We start from the raw sequence: 6,542 nt of genomic DNA, 5'->3' as shown, positions 1-6,542 counted from the left end.
TGTAATCTCATCACTTTGGGAGGTCGAGGAGGGCAGATCACCTGAGGTCAGGAGTTCAAGACCAGCCTGGCCAACATGGCGAAACCCCTTCTCTCCTAAAAAATTACAAAAATTAGCTGGGTGTGGTGGTGTGCGCCTGTAATCCCAGCTATTCAGGAGGCTGAGGCTGGAGAATCTCTTGAACTGGGGAGAGGCGGAGGTTTCAGTGAGCTGAGATCATGCCACTGTACTACAACTTGGGAGATGGAGCAAGACTCTGTCTCAAAAAAAAAAAAAAAAAGGAAGAGAAAGAAACATGGCCCATCAGAATTCTAAAGGGTAAATACGTGGAAGGAGTCTCAGGCCATCTTTTTTTTTTTTTTTTTTGAGACAGAGTCTCGCTCTGTCACCCAGGCTGGAGTGCAGTGGCACGATCTTGGCTCACTGCAAGCTCTGCCCCCCGGGTTCATGCCATTCTCCTGCCTCAGCCTCCCGAGTAGCTGGGACTACAGGTGCCCACCACCACGCCCGGCTAATTTTTTTGTATTTTTAGTAGAGACGGGGTTTCACCATGTTAGCCAGGATGGTCTCAATCTCCTCACCTTGTGATCCCCCCACCTCGGCCTCCGAAAGTGCTGGGATTACAGGCGTGAGCCACTGCCCCCGGCCCGAGATGGTGAATTTAATTGATAAATGTGTGTGTTCTGACTCTTCTATTGACTCACCATTTCTCTGTCTCTTTCCCTCTCTAGGGCAGCCCTATTTTCTGAGATACAACAGTACTGAAATTAGGCCAGCTGATAACTGCTCAATGGCCTCTAAGTGTTCAAGTGAAAGGAAGAGTCCTGTCTCTCAGTTTCAATCAAAAACTAGCAATGATTAAGCTTAGTGAGGAAGGCATGCCAACAGCCGAGACAGGCTGGATTTAGGCCAGTTAATAACCCTACAATGGCCTCTTAGTGTTCAAGTGAAAGGAAGTGTCACATGTCTCTTGCTTTAAATCAAAAGCTGGAAATGATTAGGCTTAATGAGGAAGGCATGTCAAAAACTGAGATACGCTGAAAGCTAGGCCTCTTCCACTATGCAGTTAGCCAAGTTGTGAATGCAAAGGAAAAGCCTTTGAAGGAAATTAAAAGTGCCACTCCAATGAGTACATGAATGATAAGAAAGTGAAACAGACTTATTGCTGATATGGAGAAAGTTTGGTCTGGATAGAAGATCAAACCAGCCACAACATTCTCTTAAACCAAAGACTAGGCCAGGCGTGGTGGCTCACACCTCTAATCCCAGCACTTTGGGAGGCCGAGGCGGGAGGATCACCTGAGGTCAGGAGTTTGAGACCAGCCTGGCCAACATGGCAAAACCCCATCTCTACTAAAAATACAAAAAATTAGCCAGGTGTAGTGGTAGGCGCCGGTAATCCCAGCTACTCGGGAGGCTGAGGCAGGAGAATTGTTTGAACCCGGGAGGCAGAGGTTGTAGCGAGCCATTGCACTCCAGCCTTGGTGACAGAGCGAGACTCTGTCTCAAAAAAAAAAAAAAAAAAAAAAGACAAAGACTAACCCAGTGCAAGGCCCTAGACCCTAGCTCTCTTTAATTCTATGAAGGCTGAGAGAGATGAGGAAGCTGCAGAAGAAAAGCAGAAGCTAGCAGAAGTTGGTTCATGAGGTTTAAGGAAAGAAACTGTCTCCATAACATAAAAGTGCAAGGTGAAGCAGCAAGTGCTCATGGAGAAGCCACAGCAAGTTATCCAGGTCTAGTTAAGGTCGTTGATGAAGGTGGCTACATTAAACAGTAGAGTTTCAATGTAGATGAAACAGCTTTATATCAAAAGAAAATGCCAGGAAGTCTTTCATAGCTAGAGAGGAGAAATCAATTCCTGGCTTCAAAGTTTCAAACGACAGGCTAACTCTCTTGTCAGGAGTTGGTATAGCTGGTGAGTTTAAGTTGAAGCCAACTGCTCATTGATAATTCTGAAAATCTGAAGGCCCTTAAGAATTATGCTACGTCTACTCTGCCTGTGCTCTGTAAGCGGAACACCAAAGCCTGGATGACAGCACATCTGTATTCCTTTCAAAATATTATTGCTCGTTGACAATACACCTGGATACCCACGAGCTCTGATGGTGATGAATGTGGTTTTCTTTTTTTTTCTTTTGTTTTTGAGATGGAATCTGGCTCTGTCCCCCAGTCTGCAGTGCAATGATGCAATCTTGGCTCACTGCAACCTCTGTCTCCCGGGTTCAAGCAATTCTCCTGCCTCAGCCTCCCAAGTAGCTGGGACTACAGGCACGTGTAATCCCAGCACTTTGGGAGGCCGAGGCGGGTGGATCACTTGAGGTCAGGAGTTTGAGACCAAGCTGGCCAGCATGGAGAATCCCAGCTACCCTGAATCTGTTCTCCACCCGGCAGCCAGGGGGCTCTTACACCACACATTAAATCGCTTTATTCCACTGATTAAAATCCACCAGTACTAGGGGCCTAGAGGGACATTGAGCTGGGTCTCGGCATGTTCCTCCATCTGCAGTTCCTTCCTCCACTGAACTCTTGTTTGTTTGTTTGTTTGTTTTAAAACGGTCTCGCTCTGTCACCTAGGCTGGAGTGCAGTGGCACGATCTCAGCTCACTGCAACCTCCACTTCCCAGGTTTGAGCGATTCTCATATTTCAGCCAGCCCCATTTGCAGGTTGTAGGTGGACATATCTTTTTTTTTTTTTTTTTTTTTTTTGAGACAGGGTCTTGCTCTGCCTTAGGCTAGAGTGCAGTGGTGCCATCTTGGCTGACTGCAGCCTTGAACTCCTGGGCTCAAATGATCCTCTCTTCTCAGCCTCCTGAGTAGCTGAGACTACAGGTATGTAGCACCATGACCAGCTAATTTTTAAAAAATAGAGATGAGGTCTTGCTATGTTCCCCAGGCTGGTCTCAAACTTCTGGGCTCAAGTGATCCTCCCACCTCAGCCTCCCAAAGTGTTGAGATTACAGGCATGAGCCACTATGCCTGGCCTTCCATATACATTTTAGAATCAATGTATGAGTCACCCCATCCCCCCACCTCTTGCCCAAATCCCTTGGGATTCTGGTTGAAATCCTAATGATTTTAAAGATTACTATGGAGATGACTGACTATTTTATTTTATTTTATTATTTTATTTTTGAGATGGAGTTTCACTCTTGTTGCCCAGGCTGGAGTTCAGTGGCACTATCTCGGTTCACTGCAACCTCTGCCTCCTGGGTTCAAACGATTCCCCTGCCTTAGCCTCCCGAGTAGCTGGGATTACAGGTGCCCAACACCACACCCAGCTAATTTTTGCATTTTTAATAAAGACAGGGTTTCACCATGTTGGCCAGGCTGATCTCGAACTCCTGACCTCAGGTGATCCACCCACTTCAGGCTCCCAAAGCGGTAGGATTACAGGCGTGAGCCACCGCACCTGGCCACAACTGACATTTTATTTTTATTTTATTTATTGATTGATTTATTTATTTTTGACACAGAGTCTCACTCTGTCGCCCAGGCTGGAGTGCAGTGGTGCGATCTCAGCTCACTGAACCTCCGGGTTCAAGCAATTCTCCTGCCTTAGCCACCTGAGTAGCTGGGATTACAGGCGTGTGCCACCACGCCTGGCTAATTTTTGTGTTTTTAGTAGAGATGGGGTTTCACCATGTTGGTCAGGCTGGTCTCGAATTCCTGACCTCAGGTGATCTGCCGCCTTGGCTCCCAAAGTTCTGGGATTACAGGCGTGAGCCACCACGCCTAGCCTATTTATTTACTTTTTTGAGACAGAGTCTCACTCTGTTGGCCAGGCTGGAGTGCAGTGGCATAATCTCGGCTCACTGCAACCTCCACCTCCCGGGCTCAAGCAATTCTCCTGCCTCAGCCTCCCGAGTAGCTGGGATTATAGGCGTGTGGCACCACACCTGGCTAATTTTTGTATTTTTAGTAGAGATGGGGTTTTGCCTTGTTGGCCAGGCTGGTCTCAAACTCCTGACCTCAGGTGATCCACCTACCTTGTCCTCCCAAAGTCCTGGGATTACAGGTGTAAGCCACCGCGCCTGGCCACAACTGACATTTTAAAGACATGTCAGGCCATCCATGAACTGGTGATGTCTCTCCATTTATTCAGGACTTCTTTTATGTCCTTTAATAGAAAAGAGGTGGTGGGGTGTGGTGGCTCATGCCTGTAATCCCAGCACTTTGGGAGGCCGAGGTGGGCAGATCACCTGAGGTCGAGAGGTGGAGACCAGCCTGACCAACATGGAGAAACCCCGTCACTACTAAAAATACAAAAATTAGCTGGGTGTGGTGGCGCATGCCTGTAATTCCAGCTACTTGGGAGGCTGAGGCAGGAGAATCGCTTGAACCCAGGAGGCAGATGTTGTGGTGAGCTGAGATCGTGCCATTGCACTCCAGCCTGGGCGACAAAAGTGAAACTCCATCTCAAAAAAAAAAAAAAAAAAAAAAAGGAAGAAGGTTTTGTGCACTATTTGTTCGAGTAATTAGAGGGGGAAGAGCATGCTACAATTCATAAACGACACCTTTTTATAGATCCCCTCTCCTCAGAGTCCTATTATCTATATTTTGCAGGAAAGGGAACTGAGGCTGAGAAGGGTAAAGGAACCTCTGCAAGGATACACAGTAGTGACAGGGCTGAGACCAGGTCCCCCAGCCCAGCCCCTGGTATGCATGTGTCTTGCATACTGGGAACCACCCACCAGCCCAGTAAAGGCCTAAGTGGACAGATCTGTCGCCATTCTATCTCCCCCTGACAAAGCGAGGCAGGGAACATACCGGGGGCCGGCCCACAGTTAATCGCTTTATTTTAAGCTCTGCATGAAGAGAGACACGGCACAGATATACAGAAGAAGGATGAGGAGGCAGCTTGAGCTGCTGTGCGAGGTCGTCTTGAGCTGCTGTGCGAGGGCCTGCTTGGATGAAGATTTCAAGGCCACCTTGCTTGTCCTACTGCTCCAGAACCTGGTGCTAAGGGATATGTTGGTGGCCCCATAGCCACAGCCTTCTTCTCCCTCGCTGGCATCCTTGACCCCAACCACTATGCACAGGCTCATGGAGGCTGGTGAGAGCCTACTCATGGTGGCCAGGTCAGGTCCGGGGTAGTGCTGGCTGAAAGGGATGGTGGTCGCTGGGAGGATAGTGGTGACTGCATCCAGGTCTGTGGAGGCTGCCCGGCACAGCCTGGCCCTCTCCAGGGGTTGAAGGCCACAGCCCCGCATGGCCTGGGCCACCCGTCCCATGGCCACCCACAGCCTGTCCAGGCAGCAGGCCAGCAGGGACATGGCCATGTGCTGTAGCACGGCCTGCAGCAGCAGCCCCAACACCTTGCTGTTATCATGGCGGAAGCCCACCAGGCTGTAGTAGGCCCAATGGGCCATGGAGAACACGGCTAGGCCGGCCTCCCACCACAGGTGTTGCAGGAGTCGTGAGATGCAGCGGCAGGCTCCATGGATCAGGGTGATGAACAGCTGTAGGTTCCAGATCCGCACAACAGTCAGCTGCTGCCACAAGGCCCACTGGCCAGGCAGCATCACCTCCATGCACAGTCTCCGGGACAGGATGAGGATGAGACCCCCACCCACTGGCAGGCTGCTGCACCACAGGACGCAGGCGCCCAGCATGGAGACCGAGAGCCAGTGGGAGGCTGGATTTGCCATCTCCGCCTGCAGCCCCAGCAGGGATGCACAGTTCACCAGGCCTAGGCCACACAGCAGCAGGAGCGGGAGCAGGATCTGCCAGACCTCCCTGCCCAGCCAGCTCCCATTCTGTGGGGCATTTCCCCCACAGCTCCTCAGGGAGAAGCACAGCAAGGGGCCTTCACGACCCAAAGGCTGTGTACCCAGGCTCCTGCCCCAGGGACATGAGGCTGCACTCACGCCCCAAGCTCATATTAGCTGACCCTCTGGACCAAACATCCTGTCACCTGGGCAGGGTAGTTTTGCAGTGATCAGTGACAGCACAAAAGATCAGGATATGAACTTATGTCAAAGAGAGGGCATAATTGCTTTGTCCATAATGGGCAAGGCAGGCAGCCATTGAGAATGCAGCTGTAGGCTGGGCACAGTGGCTCATGCCTGTAATCCTAGCACTTTGGGAGGCAGAGGCGGGCGGATCACCTGATATCAGAAGTTTGAGACTAGTCTGGCCAACATGGCAAAACCCCATCTCTACTAAAAGTACAAAAATTAGTCAAGCGTGCTGGCGGGTGTCTGTAATCCCAGCTACTCAGGAGGCTGAGGCAGGAGAATCGCTTGAATCTGGGAGGTGGAGGTTGCAGTGAGCTGAGATCGTGCCATTGCACTCCAGCCTGGGCAACAAGAGCAAAACTCTATCTCAAAAAATAATAATAAGTCAGGCGCAGTGGCTCACGCCTGTAATCTCAGCACTTTGGGAGGCCGAGGCGGGTGGATCACTTGAGGTCAGGAGTTCGAGACCAGCCTATCCAACATAGCGAAACCCAGTCTCTACTAAAAATACAAAAATTAGCTGGACGTGGTGGTGGGCACCTGTAATCCCAGCTACTCGGGAGGCTGAGGCAGGAGAATCACTTG

Source organism: Pan paniscus, chromosome 23, assembly GCF_029289425.2.
Source record: "Pan paniscus chromosome 23, NHGRI_mPanPan1-v2.0_pri, whole genome shotgun sequence".
Classification (NCBI taxonomy): Eukaryota; Metazoa; Chordata; class Mammalia; order Primates; family Hominidae; genus Pan; species Pan paniscus.
Note: the sequence above shows the minus strand (reverse complement) of the source record.